The following is a 10,142-nucleotide window of genomic DNA, read 5'->3' on the forward strand; positions in this document are numbered from 1 at the left end:
AGTGATATTAATACAATCTGGAGCAATACTAAGACAATAGGTGCATTATCATGACTGAATATAGTAGTTAGAATGTCACTATTCACCAACATAAAATCAAAAGCTTGCAAAGTGAACTTGCATATTACACTGGGTACAAGTAGTATATAAGTGTTCAGCTCAGGTATTTTGTATAATATTGAAGTTCAGATCTGGTCTGTTAAAATCACAGTCAGCTTTTCCTCAGCTATGTGGCCATTTGTTCAGACTTGTCTTTGATATCCATGTTGTTTCTGTCACTGGATCTGAAAGTCTTTACTGAAGTCATGCTTTGGCGTACAACTATGTTGAGGTTTGGCCAATGGAAGCCTAGTTACTAAAAGTTACCATTAGCAAAACGTAACACCAATTCAAGCATTTCACTGAGTAACTGTAATGCCTGGGATCACATATTGGTAACGTCAGAGTCTCTATCCAGAAGCCACATGTATATAGTAAAGGCCTATATAGCACACAGAAAATTAAAACTACTAAAAGAGTTGGTAGTAAAACTACTAAATATCACTATATAAATATGTCCCTTACTTATGCAACAGACACATTCCATGTAGATATTCAGAATTAAACCTCTTTAATTTCACTTCTTTCTAATCCTGTTGGACCTGCAGAAGTCAGCGCAACCAAGAGAATCAACAGGACTCTGTTCCTTCTTGTGCATCATCAAATTGAATTGTGAACAAGTGCTAGTCAAGTTAAGTTGTTAACAAGTGCTGTACCTATGCAAACCCACAGAAAACGATGAGCCTGCACTAGTGTTAATGAAAGTGTAATTTGGCTGGCTCAATAATTCTTGATAGCAATGCCAAAGAAAGCAAGTTCACTCCCAGAGTACAGGCTCAGTTTGCTGGGATGGCAGTTAAAATATTATTTTAGAACTAGGCCTATTGAACAGAGAAACTGCTGAGACACAAAAATGTAACCCTACAACCACACTGTTTTAGTCACTTATCTGGATAGAATCTCCCTTTACAAATATCTCTTGTTGCACAAATTCCTGGATGCCTGAAGATGTGAAGAGAACAAAATAAATTGTTACCTAGCATAAATATGTATTATGCTAGGTAGGGTAGGGGCTGTCAAAAGATATGGCCATTAGCTGGATCTCACTTGTGTTTTTCAAACCGACCCCAAGAACTGCATACCATGCCTATGCCAGACCAGCCCTGTGTGCTGGCTCCAGAGCCAGTCCAGGCTGGCCCCACAGACACACTGGCGGTGTACACTGGGGCTGGCATCTGCTGCATGTGGTACTGGGGGTCAATTCAGGGCACACTGCATGTGGCACCCCACCAGACCAGCTCAGGGCTCACAGATCAGGCCCATGCACAGGATCCAGCGTGTGGGGTGGTCCAGCATGGGCACGTCATGCTGCAGTGTGCCCTCCATGTGGCTCCATGCATGAGCCCCAGAGGAGGGCTGATGCACAATGCATACACCTAGTTTCAGACATGCACTGAATGAGGTGTCATGCTGGACTGCCCCTGCATGCTGGCTCCAGTGTGCAAAGTTGGTCTGTGTCCCAGATCTGGCCTGCAGACCAGCCTTGTATTCATCATCCAGCCCCATCTGATATCCTGTGGTAGGGCATAAGGAATTTACAATTCAACATAACAGAAGCATCCTATATATTGAATTATGAGTTTCATTTTTAGCTTTGAATGTCAACCTTCTTCTGTAGTATTCTTTAGCACCAGTATTGAACCCTATTCACTTGTTAAATCTTAACATGGGTATCTTAGAGATACATTCAAAAGAGTGATATCAAGTGGGCAAGCAGGAGGATCAGTTTCTCTCCAGAACATCAGTTTTCCCTCCGAGATTTCCCTGAGTTTCCCACACCATTTTCTGCCTGTTTTCTCATGCTAACAGGATAAACAGAACACTGCCAAACAACACAGCATATATCTAACAATGTCCTTTGGATATACTGTATCACTCATTTTTTCTTCTTCATTCACGCAAAAATATTGATGCTAATAGTCACTTTCCTTCAAGACCTTTAAAGCAGCTTTATTACGTAGCCTTGTATTATGCAACCACTATATACAATGGCCAGGAAAACACACACCCATTTTTCTGGAGAGGATGTGTGTACACATGTGTATGTGTGTGCACATTCTTAGTATTTCACTATGTTTCAGAATTGTTCCTTTTTAAAAGGTAAAGGATAGGATTCCTGTTTTTTGAGCACTATCCTGTACACACACACTATATGTGTACACACACATATATGTATTCAGTTTTCCATGTGTGTGTGTATATTAGTACTGTTGCAGCTTATAACATTTTTATATTACTGACAATCGTCCCATTACAGCTGCCAGTAAATCATGAAAACCTTTGTATAAAAGGGAAAATTCTTTTGCCTTTTCTGGGGAAAAATCCTTCGTGTATCTCCTATATTTAATGGCACCCTCTTACAAACATCAAACGTCTGAGTGGTTCTCAACGTTTTTAGATTCACTGCATGCCAGCTCTTACTTTTCACTTGTTTTTTGACTACAGAAAAATAATAGAGCAATTCTTCTGCTGCACAGAACTCAGAGATGACAACAGGTCTGAAAGTTTTTAACGCTATGAATTCCTATTTGAAATCTCTGGGTTTATCTTGTGAATCACGTTTGCACACCTTAGCAGTGTTAACACTGTGTGACACCCCTCCTTGAAAGGATCTCAAGGCACCCCAAGGTGTCATGGCACCTGGGTTATGAATTATTAATTTATCAGTTCCCATCCTATAATAATTGGGACTTGAACCTTAAAAGCCCTGCAACATGAAAATAACACTCCAATAATAAAATTTTGCCACTTTTTTAAAAGCAACTTCTATTTTGATGCAACTTTTGATATGTCCACAAGGTTCTGAATACATTTAAAAAAATGAATTAAATAGCTGGACAGTTCACCTGAAATGCCTCAGAAACTAAAAAGCTGTAAAATGTCATTGGTATTTGAGCCTCCTATTAGTAGCAAATATTTTAATAATCAGTGAATGGCAAAGTTGTAATCTATGAAGACTTTAAGAAACTGTAAAATAACTTCAAATTGCATGACATTTACCAGAGATTAACATGCTCAACATGTATATGCACTTCCACCGAATTCATTTGTTCACACACCCAAATGCACAAGATGTCTGTAGGTGCTAGATTTTGCATACAAATCTCTGCTTCAGCAGAAACAAGTGTAAAATAATTACATAAGCATCCAGATACAAAGAGACTCCAGCTGTAAAAACGATCCCTTTAAAATTAAACTTACTTTTCAGGTAGCCTCTTATCCAACTGAGGGCACCTATACATGAACTGTGAGGCTGCTCCGACGCGCTGTAATTATAATTGTTCAAGTCTACTGGAGCGTGGTAATTACTGTGCTCCAGTGTCTTATCAGTGTCCCCGCACTTCAAAATGGCAGCAGAGGCACTTTCTCTAAAGCTTGTTCAACAAGCTTCAGATAAAGTACCCCCGCTGCCATTTTGAAGCATGGGGATGCTGATACATGAGATGCTCCAGGCACTTTAATTAGAGTGTCTCTTGGAGCTGCTGTAATTGAAGTGCCACCCCCCACACACTCCCAGAGCACGTGTAGAAATGCCTTATGAATGCCTAAAAGGAGCCGCACCTTGAAAAAACAGGAGCTTTTCTCACCAAAAATGTTAAATGATACCACATTAAAGATAGTGATGCAAAATTTCTTCTTTTCTGCTGGTCTAGATTTGTTCAAACATGGCTTTTATCCCCTTGGTGCAGTACTGCTAAAAAGCAGCTGGCAGTTACTCTTCTACAGTTTAGATGTTTTGTCATTTTCTTGGGCTGCTGATGAGGTGATGTGTTTTCTGTCAGGGGAAATTAACAGGCATATTCCCCTGTTTGACAGAAACAGTGAGTTAGAATGATTTCCTGGGAAGCTTCTGCATGTGGCGTGCAAGATTTCTAATTTTTATTTTGACTGCAGAATCATTTCTTTACTATGCTTAATGATATTATCGCTCTGACAAATTTTGTTATACATACACACAGTGCTAAAATACTCAGAGCTTTTTCTGGCTCAACTGCAAAAAAAATGGTGTTTTTAAATAATCTAAGGAAATAGATAGAAGACTGCATAATAGGGATTTATCAATGCATTTTAGCATGTTCCTTGCAAAAAGTTTAGCAATGTTTTCCGTATCTACCAACAGTTGCTATGAAATGGGAGATATATAAAGAAGCAAACAGTTATTTGCAACTTAGTTGTAATACCTTTGCAATACTAGGATAACAGTGTTTTTATTCCTGCTATAAATTTCTTCTGTTGCTATGGAACAAATCCTTTTACCGATGAAGAAGCTGAGGTACAGAAAAATGTGTTACACAGCAACACAACCCCCCCCAACTTATCTGTTTGGAAGGTAATGTTCATAAAGTGCTAAATCCTTAAATGGAAGGTGCTTTGTATGTAGTAGGGATTATTATTTTAGCAAGCTATGAATATATTAAAATATTCTCATAATATTGTCTCATTTATACTACAGTCTTAAGGCCACTCAGTGCAACTATTCTACTATATTTTCTCACATACAACATGCTCCAGAATAAGATATGCACCTTGTTTTCGAAAGGCAGAATGAAGAAAAAAATGTTCTTTCCTTGTAATAAGTAACTGAGTAGCAGTAGCTAGGGAGCTAAGCTTGCTCAATGTTTTGCTTTTTGTGGATCATAGCAGAGTTTACTTTTGTTTTCATTGGTAAGCAGCAGAACTGCGGTGTTTAGAACATTACTAAAGAAAAAGCCTCACCAAGTACTTTGCAGATTATCATTTGCAAATCTAGTATACCAAAGTAAAATATCATTAGGGTGAGCATACTTCCCAAATCTCACAATGGAAACCTCCACCTTCACCCTTTCCCCCAAATCTTCTGGCAAGCTCAACTGTCTCCAAACTCTGGTCTCAGGTGAATGTGTTGGAGACAAGGGTTGGGTACAAAGCCCAGCACCAGAGATGGCAGAGTAGACTAGCAAATCCCTAGTTCACTCTCCTCCCCGCACTTCTGGCTGAAGAGTGCCACCACCACTGCATTCCCACTGAAAATGGGACAAAAGTGTTCCTCTGACAAAACTCTCATGTGGATGTGTCACTTCTGAACTGTGAAACTGATCAAAGTGATGGTGTCAAAACATAAAAAAATGTGTCATTTTCCTATACCTAGCAGAAAAGTCACAAGATTTGAAACATCACATTATACCTGAGGGCAAAGTCCATGATTTAGTACCCAGAGTACAGCTTTAAAATAATAAAAAACCCCAGGATGAGAGAAAGACGGGGGCAGCAAGGGGGTGGGGAGGAGAGGGAGAAGAGGGGGAGAAAGAGAGAGAAGAAGACAAGAAAGAGAAAGCGAGAGTAATCTCTGGTCTTTCACCCCAAGTTCTCTCTGTACTCTAATCTTTTGATACTTATACGTGGAAAAAAAAAGAAATTAAGCAAATACTAACTATTAAAGTCAGCTTTCTTTAACTGTCAGGTTGCATTTACAGCTCTGAATTCAGCATTCAAAGGGTGTGTCTCAGTTTTGATCTTTGTATCCAGTTTCATTGCCAGAGATAAGAAGAATTGCAGAGAAGAAAGTGAGGTGGCTTTGCAGCTGGCAAGGCTGCACCTGACTTGATTTCCTACGCAGTAATGAAAGAAAAATTTGTCCTAGTTTTAGTTTTTGAAGTTTAAACAAAGTAACTTAAGCCTTGTCTTCTCAAGATGTACTAAGACTACCAGAGTCTAAAGTAACTGGACAAAAGCCATGTTTTTAAATAGGAACTTGCACTGAATATTTAGGAATTTGACAACCAGGAAGAAAAAGCAGCTTCTCTTTATTTTGGAAGATTTCACCAGTAATTTATTTGAGAATAAAACATCTACACCTTATATTTACTATTCTCTACTTCTCTACATTAATCCCTTTTAAGAGAGGAAAAAAGTAAAACATAAGGAATAGCAGAAATTCATTTTTTCTTTATAGAAGTTTGCAAGGTAAAGATGAACAGAAGTCCCAGATGTTAAGTCACTTGAACACATACAAACTGGATGAATTCTATTTAATCTATAAAAGATAATAGAAACTGAAACCAATTTTTCAGTGTATGTATTCAAAAAACCGCACAGTTGAAGTGACATTTTCACAGATGGGAAAAAGTGAACTTTTTCTGATTCAGTCCATCTTTTCCTAAATTAAAATCATACGGTACTTGTATCATCTTCAATCTGATGATCAGATAGTGCTTTTTATCTATTTGTTAGGCAAGCATAGCCTTCAGAGGCAGGAGAGAAGCTAAGGACAACATTTTAGAGTATTCACTAAATTTTAGTGCACCAATTCTGTGCCCCCCACTTGTTGGGCAGAGGTGTTAAGCAGTCACAACTACATAGTTACAATTACTTTTGAAGTTGCAGTTATTCAGGACATCTTAATGTTGATATGGGGCCTCAAGTTGTACACCCAAGACAAGACAGGCCCCAAATTAAAGCACACGTTAAAACCTGGGTCTGTATGAAATACCCCCAAGGATAGAGGGGGAAGAACTAGTAACAGAACCCTGACCTCCCAAAATCCCCATCTTGTATATCAGTCATACAGTCTTCCTTTGTTTCAATTTCAGTGTCTCTATTAACTTTTTTCATTTCAAGTATCTTTTCTCCACCGCTATCTGCCTCTTAGAGCATGTGCTCCTTTATACTACCAAAATACCTCTACTTTTTCTCCTTTGAATGCTCTATGCTTCTCCACCCCCAGCCCTGCTTCATCTAAAACCAGGGCTGTCCAAAGAAGGGGAGGAAGGAGGATCTGGGGAACTATAGACCAAGTCAGCCTTACCTCTATCCCTGGGGAAAATCCTAGAAAAAATTATCAAGGAACACATCTGTGGAAGCCCGCTGGCTAATGTGATGCGGAGGGGTAACCAACATGGGTTTATAACAGGCAGGTCCTGCCTGACTAACCGAGTTTCTTTTTACGACAAGGCCACCAAATGTTTAGATGCAGGAGTCGAGGTGGATGTTATCTATCTGGACTTCAAGAAGGCGTTTGACATGGTATCCCATTCCATCCTTATTAATAAACTGAGATTTGCCTTGGATGGTTATACAGTAGAATGGGTAGCAAACTGGCTCAGGGGTGGCACTCAGAGGGTGGTGGTGGATGGGTCAGTGTCAACCTGGAAAGAAGTGTGCAGTGGAGTGCCTCAGGGCTCAGTTCTGGGCCCGATGCTGTTCAACATCTTCATCAGTGATCAGAATGAGGGGGTGGGAAGCACCCTGTCCAAATTCGTGGATGACACAAAAATATGGGGTGAAGCTAACACCCTGGAGAGGAGGAACCAGATCTAGGTGGACCTAGACAGGTTGGAGAAGTGGGCAGACAGCAACAGGCAGAGAGCAACAGGATGCAAATCAATAAGGACAAGTGCAACGTGCTCCATCTAGGGAGAAAAAACTGCCATCATACCTATAGGCTGGGGGGGCGACTTTCTCATCACCACTGAGGCAGAAAGAGATCTTGGGAGTCACTGTAGACTCCAGGATGAACATGAGTCATCAATGTGCTGAAGTAGTTGGCAGAGCCAATCGCACCTTGTTGTGCATCCATAGGTGCTTCACAAACAGGTCCAGGGAGGTGGTTCTACCTTTTTATGTGGCACTGGTTGGGCCACGGCTGAAGTACTGTGTCCAGTTCTGGACGCCGCAGTTCAAGCGGGATGCAGACAACCAGGAGAGGGCCCAAAGAAGAGCTGCTCATCTGATTAGAGGCCTGCAGGGCAGGCCCTACGTGAAAAGGCTAAGAGACCTTAACATCTTCAGCCTCTCCAAGAGAAGGCTGAGAGGAGACCTTGTGGCAGCGTACGAAGTTATAAGAGGAGAGCAACATGAAGTAGGCAATGATCTGTTTACCAGAGCACTACCTGGAACAACAAGTAACAATGGCCATAAGCTACTGGAGAGTAGGTTTAGACTGGACATTAGAAAAAAGTTCTTCATGGTCAGGGTTGCCATGCTCTGGAATGGGCTCCCAAGGGAGGTGGTGCTCACCGCATCCTTGGAGGTCTTCAAGAGGAGACTGGACAGGCACTTGGCTGGGATCACATGACCCCAGGTTTGGTGACCCTTTTCTTGCCTGCCAGGGGCAGGGGGTCGGGCTAGATGGCCCACTGAGATCTCTTCCAACCCTAGAATCTATAAATCTATGAAACAGCTAAGCAGTCGGGGGCTCCACATCCTGCAGGTTGCACCAGTGAGGGCTGTACCAGTGGCAGCTGTACACTGCACGGACCACATCAGTGTGTGCCATGACTTCCCTGTGCTACACACTAGGGCACCCCCTGCTGCGCTGAATGCATGGGTTCCCCAGCCTTATCCTCAGATCTCCATCTACAGACTCCCCCACTGTACCGTGTCTGGCACCATGGGCTGCACCACACCTCACCACTCCCTGGGGAGAGGGCAGGAAATGAAAACCAGAGGTGGGAGGGGAAGCCCAGAGACCCAACTGCTGCTGCAGCCAGAGCAATGGGAGCAGGGGGGGGGGAAGCAGCAGCTGGGTGGGAGTCTAGGTTTTGCAAATAGGCCTCTTTTGGGCTGCCAACTGGAAAGACCTAGTCTAACACTTACTGTTCTCCTGCTGCTTGTATACCCATCCTCCTGTCACATTATACTCCTTTTCATATGTACATTTTACTGTTACACCCTCTGACTGGTGGTGGGAAGTGGCTCTGGTGTTCACATCTAGGAATCTTCTCTCCACTACTGCCTATCCCTTTGCAGTGTACTCAAAACCACAACAGTGGAAAGCGATCCAATAGAGGAAAGAGCAAGAAAAGGTCGGAGCAACCTCAACAGCTACCAGTGTGTGAGGAGACTTTTGTATGGTTGAAGGATTTGTCTGCTCTCCCTTCAACTCAGAGTTTGTTATCTATCCAGACTGCTAGAACACAAGCTCCAACAGAGCTGCCCACTTTCTCCAAAAGTGAATTTCTTTGGATGAAATGGATGAAAAAATATGGGTAGCAATAACATACTACTGGCTGTGTAGCAGCAAGAAAATAGGGGCGGGGGGAAACCCATCTTTCCTTCTGCTGCTGCAGGAAATACTCACCTGCTTGCAACAGGGAAGAAAGAGGACAGCTACTGAGAAACCTAAAATAGAAGCTGGTTTAATTTTGCAGAGCACATTTTCTCCTTTTAATATCAGCAAAAAAATGCAATTACTCCATGAGCTTCCACTATCAAAAAGTATTTTGGTGAAAAAAATTCAGCATGGCCACACACTATCCCAGTGCCTCGAACTGAGAGCAAAAGGTGGAAAAATTGAGGGGAAAAAGAACAGATGGAGACCCACTGCAGTTCTCTTTGGAGACTGCTACAGATAATTCTCTCTTCTCCAGGATGCAGAAGTCTGCAGTCTATCTCCATACTGCGGACTACAGAGAATTCAGCAAAAAGAAAGCTTGCTTGGCACTGTAAAATAAACAAGGTGAAGTTATGAGTTTTTAGCAGAAGCATCCGCATGCCCTTTCCTAATTATGGATTATCCATGAACACAACCCTGAATACTATTCAATTACCAAGTGATACTGCATCATTTTTAATTGCAAGTATCCAGGGCAGCATTCACTAGGGTTGCCTTTATGTGTACACATAGCCTGGATACCAAACACTGCTGCAGGCACAAATACTAGGGCTGTGCGAAGCTTCCGGTGGTGATTCGATTTGGAGGAGATTCAGCCCGATTCGGTGGCTGAATCTCCGAATCAAATCAGGGCCAATTAAAAGGTCCGAATGAATTCCAAGCTCTCCGAATAGATTTGGAGAGCTTTGGCAATTTGGGCACTTCCCACTGGCTGCAGCAGGGAGCCCGGACTCCATCCTGGTTAGTAGGGGGCGGGGAGGCTGGAGGAGGGGGGGAGAAGACCATGGGGGGATCCCAGGCAGGCCCCATTCCCTGCCTGCTCCCCCAGCCTCCCTAAACGACCCCCCCGACCCCTGCCCGCTCTCCCAGCCCCTCTCCCCCATGGCTACCCAGCCCTGGTTCTTCGGGAAAAAAAGCCCCCACTCACCGGCTCCTGCCCCGGGGGGGGGGG

At 42.6% G+C, this 10,142-nt stretch overlaps 1 protein-coding gene across 1 annotated transcript in view; it reads right to left on the reverse strand.

The window, feature by feature from the left end:
* The window catches only part of KIF16B (kinesin family member 16B), a 203,267-nt gene that overhangs the window by 23,128 nt on the left and 169,997 nt on the right, over nucleotides 1-10,142 (reverse strand). The window lies entirely within an intron of this gene.

This window comes from Alligator sinensis, unplaced genomic scaffold (assembly GCF_000455745.1).
Source record: "Alligator sinensis unplaced genomic scaffold, ASM45574v1 scaffold972_1, whole genome shotgun sequence".
Taxonomy (NCBI): Eukaryota; Metazoa; Chordata; order Crocodylia; family Alligatoridae; genus Alligator; species Alligator sinensis.